Genomic DNA, 27,860 nt, shown 5'->3' on the forward strand with positions numbered 1-27,860 from the left:
GCTAAATCTATGCCATGAAGAATTAAGGCACTTCGATGTAAATAATGAAGTGGCCAGTGAGTGCAACAGGAAGTGACATCTTCCTTTACACCATCTATCCTTCTTCAATTTCACCACATGAAAAGGTGTGAAAATCTTTATAGTAGTTTGTTAAATGCCGAGGTGCACGAACTCTTAAGAGTTTGTCTTGCCGTCTTTATTTTTGTTCAACATGAGAACTACATAAACTGCTCTATTTCTCTTTGATGACTGTAAAGCCTGACATTTTTATTTTTATTACCATTATTGTTACTGTTTGTTTGTATGTATGTGAGAAACACATTTAAAATTCAATAAAAAAAAAAGTTCAAAAGAAACAATTTTAAAAACGTAATTTTCAAAGCACTGCAAAACTAAATGATACCGAATTGTAGCCAAATTAATACCATTAAGGCAGTACTGCTGTTCTTGTTATTCCCCCACCTGCCATTATTCCACAATTGGCCGATCAAATTCAAAAGGTTAATTATAATAACTAAGACAATAACAAGTTTAGACATTAATTAGATGATAAATGGAGGGTGCTAAAAACAATCAACTCCCAATACCCATTTAACACATTTTTCAAACGCATCCTCACAAATTGGTCTGCAGCTACCTTTCTAACTATTATTTAATCAATAAAGTGTTCATGCTTTTGAAGCACGTTAACATATTAACTCTTTCTAAATTCAGCATAGTCTTCACAGCGAATCCCACAAACTTGCCCTGAACAGGATTATTATTAGAGCGAGAAATGGAAAAGAAAGAGCCACACTGAGAAAACCTGATGGATATTCATAGAAGAGCAAATATCTCGAACCCATCATCAAGGTAATAATCTTCCCCAATTCTGTCACTGATTTATATATAACTGCTGTCATCACAGGCTCTGTGACAGGAAATGGACATGTCCTGGAAAACATGTCCTCAACCCTCTGGAGACATGGCACTACAGAGCCTATACAAGCAGTATAAAAACAACGTCTAAAATGACTTTGATGTTGAAAAGATGTCCACAACAACCCCATTTGGACTATAAATAAACCGTAACTTGGAGGTCCAACGGACATCAACACTAGACAACCTAAACGCTTAAAAAAAAAGAAAAAAAGAAAAAAAAGAGACATCACCTGGCATTACAAAACAACCCCTTCAGTGGACAAAAATCGGACATCCAAAAACAGGACGTGCTGCATAAAAGGGTTCACTTTGTGCAGAAAGACAGTTTTGATGGCGTTGGTACCTCGTGGCAACAGAGTCGGTTTTGAATTAGGTAGTAAATATGATTATCCCAAATTTTCTTGAAATATCGTGGTATACTATAGAATACACTATTCTTTGTGGCAAGTAATTTCCTTTATGATGGTCATTTCCTTTCTTTTGTTTTAAGACCTTAACAGTAACTGATGTGTCTTGCTTGTGTTTAGCTGTCTTTAGTTACCCTCCTGTTTCCATTTCCCCTGATTACGCTCTCTGGCTATATGTCTGTGTTTCATCACCTTGAGTTCGTGTCTCAGTATCTACACACCTTCCCCTATGTTTCCATTGTTTGCATTTAGGTCCTCACATTCACAACACAACAGTTAAGGAGCTTTTGTACCATGTTTACACCATGTTTACAGCTACTGTAGTAAGAGACTATTACCGTACTTTCTGGACAATAGAGCGCACCTGTATATAAGCCGCATCCGCTCTATTTTTAAAAAATTAAAAAAAAAAAGATATACAAGCCGCACCCAGCTATAAGCCGCAGATATCTATGATGAAAAAATAGATATTTACTGCATGTACAGAACAATCTTGTAGTGCAAATGTACAAGTATGTACCTGAACAGATTCTTTCCGAACAATGCCTTTTAACACGGCAGCAACTTTGCTGATTAAAACGTAACAGAACCAAGAGAAAATAACCGCTATTTATTTACCTCCATTTTTCCTGTATTTGAAACCACATGTCACTTTAATCATCTTCGCTGAAACCCATGAAGTCGTCTTCTTCAGTGTCGGAGTTGAACAGGCTCAGAAGCGCTTCATCACATCTGTCTCCATCAGTCTCGCTCTCCGTGTCACTGTCATCCTCCGGTGAAGTTGGCTCTGAAGGTGCGCCGCTCTCTTCGCGCAGCAGTCCAGCCTTTCGGAACCCATTGGTGATGGTGGATTCTTTCACAGCACTCCACGCTGTTAGGATCCACTGACAGACATCAGAAAAGGATGCTTTTCGCATGCGGCCAGTTTTTGTGAATGACTTTTCACCGCTTGTCATCCAAGTCTCCCACTCAACCCGTAGTGCAGCTTTAAATGCCCGATTTACACTGATGTCAAGTGGCTGCAAAAACTTTGTTGTACCTCCAGGAATCACAGCTGGAATGGAGTTTGTTTTCTTGATCGCTGCTTTCACAGAATCTGTGATGTGGGCCCTCATGCTATCCAAAACAAGCAGTGCTTTTTTCCGGTGAAAAAATCCTCCCGGGCGCTTCCCATAGCACTCCGTTAACCATTCCTTCATTAGACCTTCTATCATCCACCCTTTGGTGTTAACTTTGACCACTATGCCTTTCGGGAGTTGTTCTTTCGGCATAGTTATGCGCTTAAAAATCACCATTGGTTGAAGTTTTTGTCCGGATGCCGTGCATGCCAGAACGCAGGTGAAGTGCGTCCTCTCATGGCCTGTTGTTTTCAACAACACGGATGATGCACCTGTCTTGTTAACGGTCCTGGTCAGAGGCAGATCAAATGTTAAAGGTACTTCATCCATATTGATTATGTCGTCTGGTCCGATGGAGTTTTCTTGTATCTTTTTTTCAACGAATTTGTGGAAGTTTTCAACTTTTTCCTGATAGTCAGGGGGGAGTTGCTGACAGAGAGTGGTCCGTGCCCTGACGGACAGGTTTTTACGTTTCATAAATCTGAAACACCATGACGGCCCACCTTTGAAATCTTTAATATTCATTTCGCGGGCGATTGTTTTGGCTTTCAGTCGGATCTGTACAGTGGATACACCTCGGCCACCTGCTCTCAGTGTCTTCACCCATTCCTCCAGGACATTTTCAAGTTCAGGCCACCTGCTTTTATGTCCTCTGAAAGCTTTTCTCGACTTTTGGCATTGCATGAGCTCTTCCCGCTGCCGCCTCCAACGTCTCACCATAGACTCATTGACGCTAAGCTTGCGTGCAGCAGCGCGGTTTCCCTCCTGGATAGCAAGATCGATGGCCTTCAACTTAAAACTTGCATCATATGAACTTCTTCGTGTGGTTTCCATGATGAAGGGGCGAGGATTTGAAAATAATTACCAGTTGGTAATTTGTTGTGCGTGTTCTATCTGCTAAAGAAAAAGTAGTGTATTCTTCTTTGCATTGATTTTTCATCTATCTTGTTTTTTATTCTAATTCTGGTTAGAGTCCCCCTAGTGGTGGAAGAAAAATCCACAGAATAGCCGCACCTTTGTATAAGCCTCATGGCTCAAAACCTAGGGAAAAAGTAGCGGCTTATGGTCCAGAAAGTACGGTACTATAAATTGGAAGCATACAGTGGAAATGTAGCAGCCAGTACTTGACTGTAACTTCACAGTAAAATTTCTCGCAGTCTACAATTCAGGCCTGTGCTCCCACCTGTGAGGTATATTATTTTTTTATTGGTTTATAAAATTGCAATAATATAGAAAGATATTTTTCTCATATGATGTGTACCTACGTAGTGTTTTCCAAACAGTATGTAAATCACTGAAAAAAACCTAAGTCACACATCTGTTCTGTAGTGTATTGGAGAATTTTAAATAGGTGAGCAATTCCCGGCATACACAACTGTATTTTTACAATATATTGCTGCAATAACATGGGCAACACAGACAAACAAATAAAAGAGGCATGCGTCCTCAGCAAAATCCTACCTGAATAAATATTAATAATATGCCCACGCTTTATCCATTCCCTGACAATAAAAAGGGCTTTTGCTCTATAATAAATAGTAATAAGAAACTTTATTTCCACAGCTTCTTTCTAAACCAAAGCTACAGGATGCTTCAGAGAATGTACAAAAAAAATATTTAAGCTGTTAAAAATATATATTAAAAATGCATACAGTGCCAACAAAAGAAAGACAAGGCAAAAGTAAAAATGTAAAAAAAAATTATAACATTATACAAATGCTAGGGTTTTTTTTTCTAAATTGTGCCTGATTGTGCTGATCTAATGGTAAAAGGAAGTGTGTCTGATAGCGCTGTGGCTAAAACAGTGACTCCACAGACTCACTTTACTTTAAGCCTGTAAAAGTAGATTTTCTCTTATCATTAGTGGTCTGCGGGCGGTATGAGGTGCCAGGAGTTCTGAGATATAAAGTAGAGCCAAACTATAGAGTGATTTAAAAGTAATCAATAAAATTTTAAATTGAATTCTGTGACGAATAGGATGTCAGTGTAATTCTGCAAAGACTGGAGTGATGTGGCCACTGTGCCAAATGTTTGCGAGCAGTCTTGCTTCCGTATTTGGTGCCAACTGTTGAAAGGAAACTGCTGTGTCATTTAAGCATGTATATGATGAGTTGCAATAATCTAGTGGGGAGAAATGAGTGGATGGATATTATGTTCAGTAAAGTACTGGTCTCATCTTTGCAATATTTCTAATGTGTACAAAGCAGCAGTGGACTGGACGTTACTCACTCTTCACTGAGATGTTGATGGAAAATCATGCCCAGGTTTCTGGCAGATTGCTTTTGGTTTTCAGTAATTGTTCATGTTGGGGACTGACATAAGTATAGTACTACTATAACTAATAGATATATACTATAATATTGGCCTAACTCATTTCTAAGGGAACAATATGGTGTACTGTATCAAATGCTATAATCGGGTCTAGTAAACTAAGAGCAGTCGAATTACAGGAGTCTACACTCTTTAAAAGCCGTTTCTATAGTGAATGTGCTGTATAAGGTAGTATTTTGTGTTTCCCATCAGAAATAAAAGACACATTTAATGGAATTTAAATTTAATACATTTCTAAATGTTCTCTTGCATATTCATATTATTACTATGGTCATATGTTGTTGTGTTAGCTCTACCGAGATGCATAAAAAACAAAAAAAAAATCATCAGTTTTTGTCTTCAGTTACCTGTTAGTGATGCAGAAGATTAACTAATCATTGAATCGTACATTTAAACAAATATATGATGCGTTTACAGGTTTTGAGGTTTTCTGGAGAAACTGTGGAAAGAAAGAAAGAAGTCTTAAAAAAGAATATTGAAAAAGTTGCGTAAAATCTTAAAGTAAGAACAAAAATGTAATAAATTAGTAGTTTCCTCACTGTTTAATCTTAATCTTAATCTTAACAATTTCCTCTGAATGATAATTATTGAAGTTGAGTTGGGAATAACTGTTTGAGAAATGTTCCGTTTTTAATTGAATTTCAACAGCTACGTTTTTTTCTGCACCTAACTGTCTCAGGACGCTAATGAGCTCATACTCAGACTGAAATCCTTGGAAAGGTAGCAAATAAAGGGAGCCTGACAACTGCAACCCAGCATGATTTGTTACGTGCATTTCCCCTCATACCTGTTTATTCCAAAGAGATAACTGGCCAATAGATCATTAAGCCACTAGGGAACATGATTTACCGAGGTTGTGTTGAACTGCTTCAATGTCAACATTTTTGGGTTAATAAGAGAAAAAAATACCCCTGTCAGTTTTAAGAATTTGACCAAAGACTATAAATAACTGGTTTAAAAACTCTGCAGGTCTGACTGATGAGTACTTTAGTATAGGCACAGATTCTGTTTTAATTAGAGAAAGTATAAACATCATATACAGTTTTCCAAGCTCTTATTTGTCTTTAATCACTTATACAGTGAAGAATGTATAACATCAGCTTAAAAAATAATCTAAGGTTATCTAATTTATAACTGGCCAAATCCTGCTTTGAAGTCATCTCTTTGGGTAGTGCTGAAAGGGTTCGTTTGAACGTGTGAATGCGTGACCGATCGATCTCCTACAAAACCTCAAACTTTCGAGCTGAAAGTCTGTTTGGCGATGGCACAAAGTCCTGTGTGCTGCGGATGAGAGCACAATGCTCACAAAATATCAGGGAAAAAAATAGTATGCTTATGTAATTCTCTTGATTTCATTCAGCACCACCTACTTTGGAAAATTGATCTTTGAGTTTTATCCAAGGATTTAGCTCTCATTGGCACCTGTGATCCCACCGGGTCAAAACGGGAATTCTATGACACGAACTGCGCACTGGAAAAAAAAACAAAAAAACTTGAAGGGAAGGTCAGTAAAATTTAAATCATTTTTGACTTTTGAGGGCAGAGTTGTAGAACTTTGTGATCACATATTGTAAGCAGATCTCAGATCCAAGTTGTTAGGCAATATTTGGTCCCTATAACACTATAGTTCAGAGGGTGAGAGGTCACACACTTAAACATTCACATATGCCACAAATTCACAAGACAGAATCTCACTGAGAGAAAAAATAATAATTAAAGCCACCTTGAAAAGTTTTAACCATTGACATCCAGCTGGTTCTATGTAGTTGTAGGAGAGTTTTGATTACCCTCCTGGCCCGAGGGGGGTGGTAAGCACAGAGTGGCTACATCTACATCACATTGAGCAATCTGTAAAATTACTTCTGGGCTTTGTGCTCTCATCTGTACATTTAAGCCTGAGTGCTGCTATGGCAGCTTAATCTTGATTTAGTCAATCTCTCTGACCTCTTTCTCTCAGCCCTCCTCCTGCCGAGGGGACCTGAGGCTCAACACTTCCAGAGAGACGTGTTAGACAAGGATAGAGAGACAGCCAGTATACATTTCTTGGGGATCTTGAAATTAGATTGTCAGATGACCCAATGCACTGCACGCTCCTTAGTGCTTTCAGAAGGCAGAAGTTACTGTCAGTGTCAATGATACCCTGTACATAGCAGAAACAGTGAATACTCTGGTGAGGAAGACAAAAATCAAGCTGTGCTTTTGGTTTATCTGATGCATTTTACACGGTCACTCCACATGTCTGATGGGCTCAAAACAGTATATATGCAATGATATAATTCTCCTGTTTTTCACTCTTATCGATTCAGATTCATAAATCTTCACTTTGTACAAATTCCTGCTGCCAGCAGAATAATACCATCCAACAGATGGCCCATTACCCTCTTAAAGGCTTCCAGATGTGACTTTAAGGTGCCTGTAACTGTTGCATATCTCATTCCCATGGTATGCAAAGCAGTGCTGACTTTGTAGCACCAAACATGACCACTGTGATGATGTCATATTAATGCAGTACAAGCAAACCTGCAGAGCAAGTTCACAATAATAAAAATATACCACACAAATCTGATTTTCAGCACCTGTGACTTCATCACATTTAATTTTGGCAATCCCAAAATTCAGTCAGAGAACCTCTAGAGAAAAGCTAGCAATAGCGCTAGATATTCTTCGATGTGACATTTATAACACAGCCCTTGTACAAAATAAATAATAATAATAAAATAAATTCATTTTCATTAAAGATTTCATTTAATCATCTATATTTTGTGCGATATTGCTGAGTCTAATTTGGCAAACCAAACGCACAAATAACTTTTAGAATGTGGATTGGCTCGGGCCTGAGGTATACAACTGCAACAAGCTTTACTGTTGGTTACTACGCACAGAAAAGCAGTTACCGTAAGATTGCAATAAATTGTACTCACCTAATCCATATGTACATCCAAGACAGCAGGAGCAGGAAAGAAAAAGGGAAAAATGAAGACAATTAGTGAAGTGTCCAAACACTTTAACCTCAAACAAAATAATCTCCTCCAAACTCCTTTCTAAATAGCAATAACTGCATGGTTTGTACGACAATGCAAAGGAAAACACTTCAGCACTTGATAAATAATCGGGAGTGCGTGCAGGTAAGTCTACGTGATTTATATTGTATTAATCTAAAACAAAACATCGCATTCAACAATGTCAGCAGTATGTTTAAAGAAGTCTTTGAGGATAAATGAGTTTATATTAAGAGCATTCTGGTTATTTTCACAGAAGTGATGGAATCCAGGTTCGCAACAAGACGTTGTAGAAAATGACATCAGGATATGTTGAAATATGTTTGGTGGTTGTAAAGAATGTGATATTGAACAACCACAATGAAGAATGAGTTACCAACTGATTTTCTAACAGCTGCTAAATTGTTTTATTACAGTTATTAGTGTTCAATTTAAATCGTGTCAGACTTTATATTGATTTCATTATTACAGGAGGTGATGATTTATTACAATTACCAAATACTACTACTACTACTGCATGTACTTCATAAAAACCATACACTTTAAATAATATTATTAATACATTTTAAATTGGTAAGTAATTTAACTTTATTAGGTATTTTATTGTTAGGCAATGAATTAATGGTAGAATGATAATATTGTCAATCACTCAGAATATTATAATTTCTGCCTTTTAGTAATTAGTGGAACAAAACATAACCATGTTATGAACTGTGTACTGCAGTGCATCATATAAACTGATAGGAAAGAATAACAATTACATACTGATGGCAGTTATTACCAAATTGCTCTTATAATTTTTAGCTTATTGCTATATTTTAAGTCCAGCAAGCACCTGTTGCTTCTCCTACACAAAACCAAATACTTTTAATGTCTGAACCCACAAAACAGACCACAGCTTTCACAGTTAGAGTTTCTAATTTATGGCACTGTTAGCCAATATGCTATATGTAAACTGTATTATGTATAAAACTATATAGCCTCTTTAAAACAAACTAAATAGTCCAACTTATTAAAAAACAAATTATAATTAGTTTTAAGTATATAATTATGAAAACTTGATGTTTAATTGACCCGGTGTACCATTCATTAGGTCAATGCAAACTTGAAGAATAAAATAAAAACAAAAATAAAGTTCCTTAAAAAAAATTGAAACAAAATGACAAAACACAAGTAAAAACGAAAAAGAATAAAAGTATTTACAACTCTGGTTTAAAAGCCAGTCAATAAAAAAAGATTTTAAAGCAGGTTTTGAAAGTGTGCAGGTTTGTGGAGGTCCTGTTAAAGGCCAGTTTACTCCTCAATTTAGGAGCAGCCACCGTGAAGGATCTGGACCTCAGGACAGCTGGAAGCGTTCGTTCAGCAGACCTCAGAGAAGTAGTGGGAGTGTGCAAAGTTAAAAGAGAGGTAAGGAGGTGCCAACCCATGCAATGCCTCAAAAAAACAAAACAAACAAACAAAAACAAACAATAAAATCTCAAAATCGATTCTAAAACGGACAGGTCGACCAGTGTAAGGAAGCCTGTATGGGGGATATGTGGTCTCGCTTGCATGTGCCACGTAACAGCCAAGCTGCAGCCTTTTTGGACCAGCTGCAGTCATACAAGCAATGACAGACCGACACCTGAATAAAGAGTGTTACAATAGTCAAGTCCAGATTACATGAAAGAAAGAAAAGGATAACCCTCTCTGTGTCTGAAGCAGAGAAATTGCTTCACCCTTGCAAGTCCCTGACATTGAAAGAAGCTAGTCTTGACAGCAGCATTTATCTGTTTATCAAAGGTTAGAGTGCTGTCAAAGATCACTCCCAGTTACCTCGCAAACATTTTTATAAATCTTTAAAAGGCTGAGGTTTTGGAGGTCGGAGGTTCCAAAACAGAATGATTTCTACTTTCTGTTTGTTTAAGTTAAGAAAATGTAGAGCGATCCATGTTTTAGGGGCAGGGATAGCTCAGTAGGTAAAGTGGTCGCCCCATGATCGGAAGATCGGCGGTTCGAATCCACTTAACGGCTACCCTGAGCAAGGTACCGTCCCTACACACTGCTCCCCGGGTGCCTGCTTAGTGGGCTGCCCACTGCTTCACTGAGTGAATGGGTCAAATGCAGAGAAAAACAAGTAATTTCCCCATGGGGATCAATAAAGTATCCATTATTATTATTATTATTATTAACATCCTCCAGCTAAATCCCTCACAGGAGTCACGCTCCCGTGCCATCCCCAAATCATATGCATAACAATGGAACAATGAAGATTATAATAAAGTGTCACCCAGTATTGTAAGTTATGCTAAGAGTAATAACCTCAGCTGGTTTTCTCGATTCCTCTTCATCTTAATTTGACAACCTAGATTTGAATCATGGCTAAAATTAAATCCAGCAAATTTGCAACCATCAGGGCTTGATCGTCAAAGTGGGTCAAGACCAAAATTTCGCATTTAATATTATTTATTTAGCCAAAATTGATATGTTAATTTAAAAAAAAAAGATGTCCAAAACAACAGATCAACTGAATAAAAAAAAGGTAAAAATCTTAAATCTGTAAAACCAGCGATTGGTTCAGTGAACAAGAGAGATTGAATATATCTATTCAAAAAAGTTAGTGAGATTTAATGTATTCTTTTTGTGAACATGTTCTGCTGAGTTACAGAATATGATCGTGCTGTCATGCACAAGGGACTCTGGAAATAAAACATTCTCTATGCAACGCAGTGTGGAAAGAGATCTCTCTAATCAAGTGAGCAAGCTCAGGTTGTAAGAATGTCAGACATCTGTTGGCATACATTATCTCAATTCCCGTGTAGGCAGCTAGTTGGTATCAGCCTAAAAAGGTCAGCGGTGGGAAACAGAGGCATCAGAGTGGTGATGGAGTGAGCCCGCAAAAGTTCAGCTTCACCTGGACTCTGAATTTTATGCCCTTATTGACAAAAGGTCAAGGTAACTAACGATCTGTGGGAAAAGGTCACCCAAGTCTATCGAAGCCTCCTCATGCCATTTACATAGCCTTGCCATTATGCATAACAACTGACCATTATAGGCCAGGATGCACATTACTCACCACATATGCATGTTTAACGTGATATGAACAATCTCAATGAGAAGGTTGAGAATTGTCAGCAAATTTCAAATCTCACTAAGCTACCCAAATTTTCCAAAAACAGTCTTTGCATTTTATTTAGTTAACAGCAGCTGCATCTTTTTCTCAGCTTCATATTAACTATGCAAGATATCTGATGTTTCTGCTGCAGAATGAATTAATAATTGTTGCCTGTGGTCAGATTTAACTTTAAGAATTAATGCCTTAGCAAAGCTTTGAAACCAGCGTTTGCAATGAAGAAGGCTGCACATATGTGTGGATAAGATGGAGCCAATGGAGAAATCAGGCTTTGGAGGCTTAGGCCACGCCGTGTTGACAGTATAAGCTATGTCATCCATCTCTTTAGAGCACACGGATGGGAGTGAAGCCTTTTTAATGCTTCAGGTGCAGGCTCTGAATATCCTCAATTGGCATGACTTGAGAATATTCAGTCAAGTTCACGACTGAATGCTGCTATTCAAGAGTCATCTCTTCTCGGGAAAGTGAGGATCATGCCACTTTTACACAAGCTTTTCATCTCCCACATTAATAGACCTAGAGGTATTCAGCTTGAAACCCTCTCCCCTTGGATTTGTCGCTGAATGTTTCCCCACATTTTTCCCCCAGCTAAATGAAGAGGAGACATTTTATTTGTTTGGCTTGTGGAAGATAATGGTTTTATTTTTTATGAATATAAACATGATTGTGTGGGCATAAATCAAATTATGCATTCAAAGACTAAACATTCACAAGGATTGTGCTCTCTTTTGTGATAGAATGAGAGCAATATGGCTATTTTTATATATCTTTTTCTAAGATTTACCTACATGCATGTATTATATTTTTGTGGTTCCTTTGCGAAAGGAGAAGGTGGCTTTTTGAATGGACGGGAAAAAAATGATACATAAGTCATGCTGGGCTGGGCTGTAAAGAGAAGGTATTAGTAGTGTGTATTACAGTGACTGTTGTTCTACTGCTACATCTACTTTCCTGCTTCTTACACAACATAGTACAACAACACACAGCAAACTTTCTCAAATTACAAAAGAAAAATGAAGAAGGCACCAAACAGAAGTGCTCTTCAGGACTTTGCTTTACAATTACTCCAATAACCCCATTGGTTACCATTGGTTAATCTGCAAACTTAACTTATGGGGACAAAGGATATGAGGTCAGACTTCTTGTTTTACAAATCCGGATTCGTTATAATTTGCTCTAATGAAAAACTAAAATGTCATCAGACAAAAGCCCATTGTTTTGGCAAATGCAAACCCTCTTTTACGCGCCACATGAGGTGTTTACTTCCTTGCAGCTAAAGTCTGCTTAATAGAACGGTGAGGAGGAACGGAAACCAACAATATTGCAGCTTGCAAATTGATTGATAGGCGCTATATCCATCCAATTGCCCCAAAGTACAATATGAAATTGAAGTACTGCATAAAATAGTAATTAAACATAATCAGACTTTTCAAAAGCTTTACTATAGGGACAATGCCTGCAATGAATTTGCACATTTGATTCCCTTAATTGCATGCTTCTATATAGTTTATCCTGTGCCAACCATTTTCCAACGAACCTCTCAGCCTATGTCAAGCAAATGGTTGGCATGCAATGAATAGGCAACAATCAAAGTCTGTTATTCAAATTTGAACTTAGTGGTAATTCGGTGGTCTGGGCTTTTAGGCAGTGAAGATTGATCATGTAAAGTACTTTGCGAAGTCCTCTATTATGCATGTCATGTTAGAGAGACTGAAATATTAAAGCTACCTAATTGACAGTGTGCACATTGGCGGTTTGAACACAATTGTGCCTGAGAGCTACACGTTTCGTTTTAGAGACTCCATTATGCTCTTTTATAAATTAACATTTTCCATATAGGTTTTTATTTTTTGAAAGATTCAGTCATCTTGGGCATGGATGATATCAATCTGTGGTCTGGCTCATACAGTCCTTTCAGTTTTCTCAGATAAGGAAGGGAACAACTCGGAAAATTAAAATTTAGCATTTATTCCCCTTTGCCTTCTGTTAGTGGCAGTCTGGTTCTTCCAATACCTCCTGTACAGTTCAATAGTCTTTTGATGTTCTTGTACTCTGCACGGGCTTTACAAAGTGTCAGAGAAATCTCATCAAGATATTGGGTGGTCAATGACCACTACAGGCTCCCAGGTGCAGCTGCTCCCTCATGCAGGAGCACATGCTGCGGGACTTATCCTGGTGCAATGTTTACATGATTACAAAGCTGCATAGTCAGAGGCTTTTAACCTCTGAGAAAGAAATGTTTGCCAGACTATAAAACTATGGCTGGAACTTTGTTGGTAATTTCAGCATCCAGTGTGGCAGCAGAAGGAGGGTTCAGACTTCAGAATAAAAGTCAAACCAGACACAAAGAAATTGTCCGTCTCCAGGAAAGACACATCACCCCTGCATCAACTTTAGGTAATGCATCTGGTTTAACTCAAGCGAGAACTTGGGTTAAGTCCTGTAGTGTTTTACTGCCTCTGCTGTAACTGCAGATAAAAATAATCCATCTACTTCTTGTACTGTTGACACGAGAAATGACTGGAATAATCTTTGATCATGTTTATTTTATATCATATTATAGTTCTTCTTAAAAATCTAATTCTAATAAATAAGTCTTGTCTTCCAAAAGTGAAAATAACAGGTAAAATATCACAATGACTTTTTTTCCCTGTCTGTTAAAATGACATGCAACAAGATGGCCTAAAGCAACCTCTACCGACCTATGAGACAGAACCAGGCAAAAGCTCAACGTGAGTGGATTTTCAAGCTTTTTAAAAATCAGCTCGTGTTTTAAGCTTTAGTTCTACATTTGCATGCATTGTGTAGCAGTCGTCATGGTTTTACATATCAAACCTGTCTGCCTTTAAACACACACAAAAAAAAAACAGTTGTCGTAAGGTTGTACAACTTGGAATTTTGCGATAGCAATAATGTATGATTAATGCGATATCGGAACAAATATGAAAATTAGAGTGAGCGTCTCAGCTAAGTAAACAATGTGTTTCTGTTTCCACCTTCTCTAATGCGTACCCTGGGTCAATCCTATTACGGAAAATGGAAAGCGCCATCCTCAGACAAAGTCAAATTTGTTGCCTTGTCTGAAGTGGGTAATCACTCAATAGAAGAGCACTTTGGAAGTGAACAAAGGGAGCACATAGTAATGCAATCATGTCTATAAAAGTGCAAAGAACAGAGGAGTTTGGATTCGGAACGACCTTATCTGGAAACAGACGTGGTGTTTTTGATCATAGCTGAAGGGAAAAACTTAAATCAAGTAAGAATCTCAAACTCTGAAAAGCCATCAGGCGAATATATTGCTTCACTATCTGTACAATGAGCTCTTTAGATAAGACTTGCTATTGTTATCTGAGTGCAGTCGGTATGCATGGCGGCTTCACTGTATGTACACGAGGATCCAGTTTTTAATGAGCGTACAAGGACACGGCTCTCATCTTTTTTTCATGGAAGTGTGTGCATCTGTCGAGACCTTTAAAAAAAAAGCTTGGTAATAAATAAGGCCTATCTGGAGAAGGCCTTGCAGCATTGAGCAGGCCTAAATCAGGCACTGTTGCATGGCAGATAATAAGAGCTGCTGGCACTGAGTAGGAGGAGGGGTGTTTTCCACTGACTGAAGGTAGAGTCTGAACCACAGAGAAGGAGCCCTGCTACTGCAGCCACACTGTCCAGCAAGGTCTCTTCATTAGGTTCTGTGTCCTCTGTTTCTTTCTTCGTGCCTCTCTGAGCGTATACCTCACCCTCTACAGAGTGATGATTGGAGGGGGCTCTCCGAATAGCAATAACCCAGCCCAGCATCAATCCATCTTTTACTTCATTAAGGGTCCAGCAGTGTTATTGCTGAACTATAATAATTCCACAGATCTCCCTCCCATAGGCTGAGTTTCTTAGGCTTTTGGAGATGTCATAAAAGAGAACACATGAAATGTGCCAGAAACGTATGTGAATTATTAATTTCTTCGGTCCCTGGAGGAAGTTTGTTTCTCTCTGTGTGCATGTGTGTGCACGCATTCATGTGTATGCATGATCACATTCGCACACTCCTGGCTACTGCTTTATTCTTCATACAGGTTGATTCAAAATTTATACTTCCAGATCCTTTGGCACTGGAGACTTATTGCAAAAAAGTCAAATGAAAGGCTGCAGTAATAGTAATGCAGTTGAGATATATGGCCACTGCTTTTCATTCATATCGCGGGATCGGTAATGCAAAAGAGATGATGCTTTATGCAGACTAATCCGGCAGACACACATCAACAGAAACTGAAGAAATGAAAGAACAAGATAGGGTTCAGAGTCGTGTGTATACAGACTACAGAAGCCTCGTACGCTCAAAACCTTTTTTTATGTTAGCTATAAAAACGTCCTGTAAAAAGCACAAGCTTGGAATATGCTTATGCTGAGATTTTGATGTATCTCTTTGCAGTTATTTACATATATTACATTACCATAAACAGAGTAAGAAAACTTGCTCATAGCAAAACCCATTATTCTTTATGCCATTAATCAAGTTTTAAGCTACATTTCCTCCAAACTATTTCAGTCCTTTCACTGGTGATCTGTGCACTTTTATTTAAAAGCCCCCCTATGCGTTTGACTAAATATATGATGTCCAAACCAGATTTATCCAAACATGGTGACTTCATAGAACAGCCTAAAATTGAATGTTGTAACCTAGACGGAAATGTAGAAGTATTAATTTGGTCTAGTTTCAGTGTAAAATACGGCCAGAGTGCAATATAGTAACACAGTCAATCCATATTTGTTTCATTAAAAACAAAATAGTTCAGAAGTTTAAAGGAAACATGTGAGATTTCAGTTGTAATGAAAACTGTAACAATTTCCTGTAAGAGTAACAGAAATGTTGCATATAGTTCTGTGATGGATAATTGAAGTTGACCACTGTAAAGGATGTAGGCTGGAGAATAATACACAAGTCTGATTTAAGGATCACTCAGTTGCATTAGATCCTACTACTTCATTTAATAGGAAAAAGAGACAATTATAAAATAGGAGGCGGGAGACTCAGACGGTTCAGAGCAGACATAAGTGATTTATGGGAATAAATGTTTGAGTCAAGACCCAAAAACCCAAAAATGTACACTACTAATTTGTGTAAGTAACAATAGATGTGCTGTGAAATAACAGCTTCACGGTGGCACTTTAATTTAAAAGATCATTTTGTGCCACTGTTGGAACAAAATCAATTGGTAGTTCAGATATGAATGCACATCTAGACACCAAAAACATTTTAATTTCAGTTACATTAGTCTTTGAAATGGAGTCCTGAGGCCTGAAGTAAACACTCGGTTTTCTCTACTAGGAAGGTTACGTTTGCACCATTATGTGGAAGATGAGGAAATCAATCAGTTAACTATCTGGACCATAGCACCACCGTTCCTCGGAGATTCTGTGTGCAGATAGAAGGTCGAGCTTTTCAATAACACCTAAAGTCTTTTCCTTTCATTTATTAGTACCAGTAATAAATATAGATTCTTAGATAATATATTACTCCTTCATTTTTTTCCTGCTGGTTAAAATCAGTTCCATAATTTTTATTTTCTGTAAACATTATAATCCTAAACAGCACACCTATTTATATCTGATCCCCCCACATTAAGTGGATATAGACTAAGCCAACATTTAACTTGTGTTTTCGTACTAAATGTCTTCTCTCAGATCATAAAACGCCACCAGAGTTGCAGCTGAAAGAATAAAAACTAGAACTCAAACACTAATTTAATGAAATTCTTGAGGATCTTCCACGTCTCAGTGATAGAGTTGTGATATTGATAAGTCTGTTACATCGCAGAGTCGACGTTCTTTCCTGGCTTCAAACAGGCTGAACTCTTATATAGCAGCTCTCTTTTTTCTCAGTCTTACTGACCAAAGTGCTTGAAGCCTGCACGCCTTCATGCAGCGCTTTTGATGCTAAACTACTGTACATTGATATTCTTCTCACATACTCTAACGCTGCTCATTTGTCAGCAGCAGCTGTTTTGCGTTGTGTTTAACGTTTCCTATTAATATTATAGTAAAATCTTCCTTTCTAAAATGCCTGTAGACCTGTTCATAGCTGTCAGATGGTAACGATGCAAACATGTGAAGACACTTGTAGCTACATTGATCGTCCTGAGTTAACTTATTGAGGCGATAACCAACTTCATGTGACCGGTTAGCCTGACTGACAACGTTAGGGTAAAGTGAAGTCAGACGACACAAAGACAGGCTAAGGTGAACTTGATATTAGAGGCCCGGGATGGATTGACTGATCAACAAAACCTGCTGCCGACATGCCGTTTCCTTCCGACAACCATCACTCCTCACTTTAAACAATGAACATGATTCCAGCAAAATTACGTGAGCCTAAAACTAACACGAGTCAAAGTTATGTCAGTGCAGCTGAGTCAGATATGGGTAACCTGTTTGAAAAGCACTAAGAAGCAATTTAGCTGCTGCGAACAGGAATGTCAGACACTGGGTATGTAAAATCAGACTGAGACCACTTCTGTCAGAATGACAGCCACTTACCTTTGCAGTCTGATGGTTTCTTTCAACTTTGCTGTATTATTTCCTCATGTTTTTAATATTAAGGTGTAAGTAGAGTGTATTCAACGCCTCCCTGAAGAACCCATTCAAACAGTACTCATATGGGTACTTTATAAAGGCATATAAAGACATGATCACTTAATAGTATCTAAGGTTACATTTAAAGTTGCACCGAAACCTCAACAGCCCAAGCGACACGAAAATGTAGGTTTGGCTGTTGATTTGCATAAACAAACGTTGAAATGTTTGCTACGAAGGTTTATGCTACTAAAAAATAAACAATATTGGTGCTTTTGGACTTATTCAGAACAGTGGTGACCTGTGAGCAGTGTTGGGCAAGTTACTTTGAAAAAGTAATTAATTATAGTTACTAGTTACTTCTTCAAAAAAGTAACTGCGTTAGTAACTGAGTTACAAGATTCTAAAAGTAATTAATTACTTGAAAAGTAACTATTACGTTACTTAAAAAAAAATGTTTAACCCTCTGGGGTCCAGGGTATAATTTCACCTTCACAAACTATTTACTTTGCCTTGTTTGGTGTCATCCTTTTCAGCACAACCTCACGTGTCTGAATTTACAGTTATGTTTTCATTTTGACATACTGTATTAACACAGTTGATCTAAAATCAGACAAAAAACATAAATACTTCGTAGAAAAAGTTTAAACTTTAAATGCAAATATAAATTGTCAATTTTAAAATCGTATGCACAAGTTTTGCAAACAACAAAGTTATTTGCAGCAATACGATGACACACCAATTATTTGTGCCACTCCAAAAAAGTAATTTCTGTCCACAATTTCTGAACATCACAGCCTGATACCTGCAGGTCTGACAGCAGCAGGTGTATCACTCCTCTTTCTACCTGGAGACAGCAGTCGCCTCATTGTTCTGACACACAACACAAACCTATCCACAACACTACACCATAACTACACAAGACAACACAGTAACTACACACTCCAAACTCTCTCTCTGTCACCGTTACTCCTAAAACTCCCCCCTCTTCTTAAACAACCAAATGTCATGTTGCCATATCATTTTTTGATCGGTCGACATGGTGCGTTTTTCCACCAACACGAAAGGGCTGTTTTTTGTTTTGTTTTTTTATTTTTTGGTCATAAGCAGAGAGTGCTTGCTAGTGCTGTCCTTAGACAGTAAACCTGACAAAACTATTCAGGAAAAAACACTGTGTACACATTATTTGTTTGTTTATTGTTTAGCACCAGGTGTTGTGCCAAAAAGTGCTCATCTGCAAGAAAGTGACTGCTGTCCCCTGGAGCTGTAGCGCCGAGATGACTTACATAGACAGCTACTTCAGCTACAACTGATATAAGCTGCAGTAAGCTGAAGACAGCTTCAACCGTCTGTTTGTTGAAAAATAGTAACGCGACCGCACCACATTTTCTTGTTAGTAACAGTAACGGCATCGTAACGATAGGAATAGTAATTAGTTTAGTAACGTCGTTACTTGTAACGCTGTTATTCCCATCACTGCCTATGAGGTTAAGTATCTGCTCGTCAATGAGAAAAGTAATCTAGACTGACTCTATAACAAACCATAATCTAGATTGTATCTACATCTGCAAGCTTTCTGAGTGCTTCTCTACCCTCTGTGGCTCAGAACTGTGTGAGGTTCACAGTGAGAGAGTGCTTGTTTAGAGGTCCACACCTGAATGCAGCCATTAATCATAAGCATTGGCAATTCAATCAATTATCCAACAGGGAGACGAGAAACAAAATCCATGAACTCTCGAGTCAATGAAGTCAATGAGCGCTGACCTTTTCACCAATCTCAAACCACCCATGCTAATCAGACAGCTGTACCTACATCAGAATACAGAAACTAGGCAGAAGCGAGGGACTTGCACAGTCATGTAGTCCAAACAGCGAAACAGTTGAAAAGCTTCCCAAAGTCCCACGCAGATTAGGAAAACAAGCGAGTGAAGAATAAAGGACTTGGTGTGAATGAGATGATAAAGAGTGCAGGAAGGCAGAGAGTGTGCAGACACATCACTTATCTGACGTTGTGTTCACCTCTGCCAAATAGATCTGTCAGACTGGAGCTTCTCAAAGCTCCTGAAAGAAAACTAAATAAAAAAGGCAACCCGGGCATCTCCCACTTTCTTCAGGCTAAAGTAAATAGGCACTGAGAATGGCATTATTGATGGACCATGAACTGGCACTGCTGTTGCTTCTCAGCGTCAGTTAGTGCTGTCGGATCAGTCTGTGTCACTTCCTGTCACTGCCTCGGGAAAACTCACAAAACATCAAGCGAATAGATAAGATGGAAAATGAGCATCACTTCCTGTTTCTAATTATGTGGACCTACACTTTGCAGGGATGACGAATGCCTCAAGTTTTTACCTGTAAACCACCACCGAAACTTTAATCTGTCAGCTAAACATTTACCTTCATATATCATACATGAGCATATCTGATCATGGGCAGGCATATTCTGTTTGGTGCTCAGAGTTACTAAACACACAGCACTGCTCCTTTTTGCAAATCCAGAGAAGCTTCAGAGATGGGACTGGTTTATGATCAAAAACCTACTCAAATTGTGGATGAAATCTTACACAGATTTCCCAAAATATGACCTCAGTTACTCTCGATTCCCACAGAAGAAATGAAAAAAACAAAATTTAAACTTAACAAATGTCTCTGCCACCAATTTTGGGAAATATTTATCTCATACTTTGAGAAATTTGGCTCTCTGATTTCAGTATGAGACATAAAAAAGATATGACAAAGGGAGAAGATGAGCCAAGAACGAAGAAGGGCACGAAGCTGACCAGCAGCACAGTCCAAAAAAAGCCATAATTTCACTCTTATTTGAAGAGTACAATCAAAACGGGGCAAGGTCGAGATTAAATTGGAGTTCTGCCTTTTCAAGAAATCTAAACCACTAATCTCTAGTAACTGTAAGACGATCTGGCTGTTCACCCTAAATGAGGTACAAGTTTCTTTCATTAAAACCACATTAATTCTCATTCACTCATATGTAGAGATAAAACTGTTCAAATAGAAAAGCATACTGTGGCAAACGTGACCCTGAGATCTCACTCCAGTGTGCTTTTTCATTTTAGCGTTCTTCCTATGGTACATTTACCACCTGTTTAAAATGCCAACACAAATCATGCTCATCGTGCTAATGAGGATCGCGGTTAAACTAAAAACAAACAAAAGGTATCATTACGACGCATCTTCATATTGCAGTGTTGCTGTTTTGGACAGCTGCTGCACTTGCCGTAGCTCCTTTAGAAGAGCTTTGCTGTGGCTTGCTGTGTGCTGTGTGCAGAACATTGACTGAATACGGCTTAATATTGTGTTTCTCCTGTCATGTTTTGCATAATAGTTTCAAAGCAGGCTACCCCGTGGTCGGCGGGGCTGCTGTGCTTATAACCGGGTCAGTGTCTCCTCTCGGTGGGAAGCTCTGCACCACTCAGCATCCACTCCTTATCTTGCTCAGACTGCTTGATCGATGAATGCCGAATAAACTCATCTCTCTGCAATGCCCACCCTTATTGCTTTAGTCTACAGACACAATCGAGGAATACTGGCTGGCAAATCAATTCACCGGTTTTGTAAATAAGGCGGCAAGCAGCAAGGCCTAAATGCAGTCCAAGTAAGAATGGGCTGTGAGGTACCTGTGATGAACATTTACTCTCTATAAAACGTGTAAAACCTACAATAATGGTGCTAACAGTGAAACTAAACAAGAAAAACAGGGAAATCCTCTACAGGATTATGATACACATTTCACTGGAAATTTATATCACATTGTGTCCAGATTAAAATAAATCTGAACATATCTAACCAATGACCCAATAATGGAATACATAAATATTTGAGCCCCAAGCATAATTCTAGTTCTCCATGTTCCAACAGATGTCTGGAACATCAAAAACAGCAGTGCTAATCCGCTATAAATTAAAAAGCCATAGATCCTACGTCATTTCAAAGAAAGATTAGTCCCCCTTACTCCCCTTTTCTTCAATTCTTGCATCTTTTAGTTTTTATGTCCCACCAAGCGAGCTAAAATAACAGATAATTGCAGCTCTGAATTGTTATTAATTTATACTTCTGTTATTATTGTCTGTTCATTAATGGAGAGACACAAGAATGCAGTGTGCCCCACTTCTACTCCATTTAGCAAAGCAGTTTCCTAAGCTGCCCGCACCAGCATTTCCCTGCTTGTGTTAACAATGGAGGTCGACGTTACGCCGAACAGCAGGAGAAACTGCTTTATAAAATCTATTCTCAGGAAGAACACTGAAATACAGCATCTGCTGAAGGAGGTAGGACATTTCAAGACAGATGTAATGACAGCAGAGAACAGGAAAATTGAAGTAGTTCTGAGGTGGGTAGTTTTTCTGTCATTCTGAATGCTAACATAAAAATGACAAAAACCTGCAAGTCTGCTCTGACTGCCCATTTTTTTTTATTTCTGCTAAATAAATGTTATTGTTATGGACTTCTGTTCAGTTTTAAGATAAAGCCGGGGACCAAATATAATACTACACATGAATAGCAAAAACAATCTTCCATTTATTTTTGGTTTGCTCAATAAAACACAATGTCGGAGATAACATTTTTCATTATTAAGAGTCTCAGACAAAGCATAATTGTGATTTGAAATGCGGCAGGAGGAGGCCTTAGCTTGCTGAATTGAATTTGCTGCATGTAATGACTTTGGCCAAAATAAGCCCCACAAAAAACCACAGGCAGCATACTTAACCTTGGCTGCTCGTTTGACTGCTATCTCTGTATGTCTGCGTCACCTGGGAATTGAACTCAATCTAATGAGGAATACTGATTAATGAGGAACGTGACACACGGCGTGTGAGCGCGTATCAGAGGATTTCCTGGATCCACAGCAGGATGCAAAGCGGGTGCGTGCCTGCCAAAACTACATTTACTGCCTCCTGCTTTTAAAAGCAGACTAAAACAAAGGAGAGTCCACTTCCTCTACATCTGAACTTTGATATATGAATGAAAACACTTGTTTTTTAGCCCGTGGAAGTTCAGACTAACTTCAGTAAATTTAAAGATCCAGGCACAGCTCTGGTGTGTTTGGTTACTGTGAAGTTGCTACAGCAGAGTGAAGGTTTATATTTGCCCAATCAGCACAGGTCCATAAATCAAAGTCTACCCTGACAGCTGGATAGGCTACTGGAGCACACTATTATAGAGGCAATGACATTTTTAACCCGGTCAGTGCAGACCAGTTTATTGGTGAAAATGAAGGTTCCTAAAAAATGCTGCTGACACTAAATTAGTTGACACAAGATTTACTGAAGCCATTTCAAAATATAAGATTTTTGCTCACACAAATTTTGCAATGGTGATTCTGCAGGATGTAATCTATTTATTTCATCTGAAACTAAAACTATAACTTTAAACTAAGGCAGGAATTCATAACCTGGTTCTTTGTGTATTGCGTCAAGTGCACGCTCCAGCTTTTTACTGTTGAACACAATGTAATGCATGCTACACTGACATTAATCCAGATTATAAGATTACACAATATCCAGCAATGCTTACAGGAAAACAAATGTTATGATGATACCACAGCAAACAAAGAGGCCACTTAAACAATGGACGAGAAACTCGTGGCAGTTTGGTCTCATTTTTGTCAGCTGCATCAAAAAAATTTGTTGCACTTGACTCCTGGCTCCAGTTCTGTCCTCCAGGTCATTTAGGCTGCTTAGACTGCAGATCTGCTTTTGTTTCTGTTTTTCCTGCCCTGCCCTCAAATGACTGTCACTTTTAACACAGGGCTCTCAAACATAAGAACAAAGGGTCCCGACAATCCAGGTTTTCATTAAAGGTCAAGGACTCCACTACAAGATTTCACTGATTAACAGTTACAAGAAGGGAAGCAATCAGTGGAAGCACTTGGGAGATGTTTGGCTGAGCTCTGAATCTGTTTAACTCACAGCCATCTACAGGCTCTATTATCGTCAACTTTTTCATACAAATGCAACAGCAAATGAAACTGAGGGACGAGATGCTGATAAACCCTGCAAAGAGCAAATTAATGACATATAAGCTGCTTGTATGAAAGTGGCTACAAATTTACAATTGTGAAGGCAAACTTTACAAACTCTTCTAATCAATCCATTTTTGAACAAGATGATTTTATTCACCAAAAATATTATTAACTCTCCTACACCATAAATATGACCTTCTGCTAGTATGTCACTTGCTTTCAAAATTACTATTCTGATCATATGTGAATTTTTATTTATTGACTGAAAAAGAAAAGATGTCAGTGGTTCTTTATCCAACTGTTTTAAAAAGAATAACCAGAAACTCAATTAAAAGCAGCCAAAAAGCTGCTCAAGCAATTATTTTATGAAGAGTACAGCTCTGCTTCAATGACTGGCGTATATCTGATCAAAGCCTGGACAGAAATAACATCCATCCATCCAGCTTCCACTTATCCAATCCGGCAACATGATGTGGATGGAGCCTGTCACAGCTGTCACAGCAAGAGGAGGGGTATACCCTGGATGGGTCACCAGTCCTTCACAGGGCTGACACAGACACAGACAACCATTCACACTTATGGGCAATTTAAAATGGCCCAACATGCATGTACTAGGACTGTGGAGGATAGCAGAAGGTACCCAGAAGGTTGGTGGTTAAATCCCCAGCTCCTCCAGTATATATGTGAAAGTGCCCTTGGGCAAGACTGTGAACCCAAAATGACTAACCATGGATCTATTAGTGTGAGAAATAACACATGGATATGAAGTGATTTGGCATGTTGGATACAAACAATCCATCCAATTTGCACATAAATCAGCTGAACTTATAAGAGGTGGCTGACAGCTCAAGCTTTTGTGAGACTTTGGGAATGATTCCCTATGAAATGTCACAGATAGCATTTTGAACCTGCAAGAAGAGTCACAAACAGACCGAATGGCTCATTAGTAGTGCCTGAATAAACGTTTTGCTCAGTGAGTTCTAGCAATGATTTGAAAATTCATCGTTTTTGCAGCTTTTGTAATAATAGATAGCTTTTGACTCACATTTTTCTAAAAAAAACAAAACAAAACAAAAAATAACATCCCGGCTTTCTTATTCATGAGAGTAAAGCTATTGTCTTTAAGTGTTACAAACGGATAAACACTTACAAAATGAAAAGGTTTAAAAAGATGCATTTAAGCCGGTTTGTTAGGTCTCGTGTCCCAGAGGACCGTGTAGCAGGGGTGCTCAATACGTCGATCGCGATCGACCAGTCGATCGCAAAGGTAGTATTGGTAGATCGCATGGCATTAAAAAAAATAGATGCCAGCCTATCATCCATCCCGTCACTTGATTGATACAGGGAAGCCAGTCAGATGACAGCAGATTTTTTCTGACGCTTAGGTCGCTGCGCATGCGCAAACAGCGGCGCGAAGTGTAGTAAAACTGACAAGCTAGTCAGCGAGTTAACTCCAATTTTTAGCTCTCGGTTTTTTCTCTTAAACCTGGCCGTCAGCAGCTACTGTCCGGACTATGCATCCCTGGCTGATTCAATTCAGTGCAAGTCATCAGAGTAAACTCAGGTAATGACAAAAAATTTACATAGTTAATTGTGTTGTGAAATATTGGATATTGCGGTTATGCATGTATATACATTGTAGATATAAAGAATCCTCAATATATTTATAAATAAGTATATGTTTTGGATTTTTGTAGTGGGTAGATCATTTTGACTTGGTCATTTTATAAGTAGCTCACATGCGGAAAAAGTGTGAGCACCCCTGGTGTAGGACAAGAAAACGTCACACTCCAACCTCTCATCTATTTACAGTCCACAAAACCAAAACCCCACTTTAGACAAGCAGTCAGGCAGAGACAGAAAGACAGAGTCAATAAATTCTCATGAAAACACTCACGCCTACACACATCACTGGCTCAATTACTCACATGAACACCTAGACACCAACAGACACTTTCATCACAACAATGCCACACAGTGTAGGAAAAACGCCTGAAGATCATTGCTTTGGCTTTCCGATCCATTAACATCTGATATAACCACACCAAGCAAGTCAAAAAAAAATTGTTATATTGAAAGACTCTAAGCGTCTCCAATTTGCATACTTATTGTCTTTACTGAATTCATTAGCACAGTGAATCCATGGCCTAGTGTGACATTAAGTAATGACAGAACATTTTTATCAGCTTGGCAGGTTTATACTATCAGAAAAACAAAACAAAACAGAAAACACACACACTACCAAACAAATAAATGGGTGCTCAACCAACTGAACACTTCCCCATTAAAAAATAAACACTAATCGCATGAATATTGCCCCATTTACTACCAACAGACTGGCCCATTAGGTGCCAAGATGGAGAAACAAATTAAGACTTGCCCAATTTATATTTGAGACTATGATTGAAGACTGGCTCATTAAGCTGTTTTAATACAATTTGCTCCAACACATAGTGATCGAGGCCAAGTAAATAAAACTCTGGCTTTAAATTCTGAAAAGGATTTAAAAAAAAAAAGAGAAAGAAAGAATTTGAAGTCTGGAAAAAAAAAATCCTTTAGTGGGAAAGTTTCAGACAGGATCCAAAACCTCTTCTGTAACTGAGAAATGCATGCATGAGTTCAGAAAACTGTCAAGTTTCACAAGCTGCCATTGAATCTTTAGATCAGTTCAACAGTTTAGAGTGGGACCAGTGACTTCCTGGAGTTGTTGATGGGGTCTGGGATCTGCTAATAGAAATACAACAGAGTACTGTAACATTGTAAAAATGGTAAATATACAGTTAGGTCCATGTGTCCATTCTTTTGACCTTCTGCCTTTGTACATGGACACAGCAGATTTTAAATCAAATAATCGACATGTGATTGAAGTTCTAAATTAATAAATCCCTTGAATTCTTATTAAACTTAAACTCTAACTATTATAGACATCATGTCATGGTGGGGTGCACCAATGTGTTGCGAACAGGACCAGAAGCAGATGCAGAGGGAGAAGTTGCAGTTTGAACAAAAAGCGAGCCTTTACTGGCTGGTGGCAAGAGATAAACATGAAAACTAAGCAGACTGCGAAACATTATGAAACACTGTAAAACACTATGACACACTAAGGTGGGGACAACAGACAACCTGACAATGAAACACAGAAAACAAAGGACTTAAATACACAGGATGTAATCAGGGGAAGTGGAAGGGGGAAACATGGGGAAACAGCTGAAACACATGACCCTAATGAAGCTACTGGGAAATGAAACTTAATACAATGAGACAGGACACAAGACTCTTTCAAAATAAAAGCAGGAAAACATGAAAATATAGAAATGACAACAAAAGCCTGACAGACCTAAATTACAAACAAAAGAGAAACAAAGATGCTGAATAACTCAAAACCGCTGGGTCAGACACCCAGCCCGTTGGTTTCTCTGCAATCAATGTTGTCTTGAGTAACTCAAAGGCATTCTCCCCTGGACTGAGATCAGGCAAAGAAAAGGGATAGTCTTAAATAACTCTTGGGCTGCTGCTGCAGCATGCTCTGTGTCATAATCCACCTGCACTGCGAAGCACCGTCTGATCACTTTTACAGTATTTGGCTGAGTCTGAGCAGATAGTATAGCCCTCAACACTTCAGAATTCATCCTGCCACTTTTATCTGCAGTCACACCAGCAATAAACACCAGTGACTAGGTTCCAATGGCAGCCAAACATGCCCACTTCCACCATGTTTGACAGATGAAGTGGAATGCACCGAGTCCTGCTCTTTCCTTCTCCACACTTATCTCTTCCTATCATTCTAGTAAATTCTTAGTCTTGGTGTTATCTGGTCAAAGAACTACACAGGCATGTTTACATTTTTCTGACAAAGCCTAATCTGGCCTTCCTGTTCTTGAGTAACCAGTGGTTTGTCCCATATTGTGAAATCCTCTATTTACAACCGTGAAGGAGTCTCTAGCAAAGACCTGATTTTGCCAGATGTAAAGAGTTGGGTTTTGTTTACTTTGTTTTTAAACCAAGAACAACTCTGCCACCACTTAGTCTCATTTAATCTTTCAGTCTTTATGGTGTTGCTGAACTAACCCATATGGAAAAGAAATAGAAAAAACTTATAAAAGACTTGCATCAGATTTGGCTTGCTTCATATAGTGAATCATATAAGGCTTATATGATTCACTCATGAAAGTGGCCACTTTCTCATTACTTTCATATATTGTTTTAGGAAGTATCCAAAACATACAAGTTTCATTTATATAATTTTTCAAGGGATCTTATATCTGTTTTCACTCTTGTAGGCTTTTCATACAAGTTTCACACAAGACAGATACAAACTTTATAAGATTTATATATATCTTTTCCATATGGGAACCCCAACTAATTTCATATCTGGTGGCTTTTGATTTTAAAATGGGCCGACTTCCCTTTTGCGATAGCCACAAATAACCA

At 38.4% G+C, this 27,860-nt stretch overlaps 1 protein-coding gene across 1 annotated transcript in view; it reads right to left on the bottom strand.

Moving 5' to 3' along the window:
• The window catches only part of tmem132e (transmembrane protein 132E), a 449,450-nt gene that overhangs the window by 341,811 nt on the left and 79,779 nt on the right, over positions 1-27,860 (bottom strand). The window lies entirely within an intron of this gene.

Source organism: Copadichromis virginalis, linkage group LG10, assembly GCF_057382275.1.
Source record: "Copadichromis virginalis isolate Kocher_CV1m ecotype Utaka linkage group LG10, C_Virginalis_male_GT1.1, whole genome shotgun sequence".
Taxonomy (NCBI): domain Eukaryota; kingdom Metazoa; phylum Chordata; class Actinopteri; order Cichliformes; family Cichlidae; genus Copadichromis; species Copadichromis virginalis.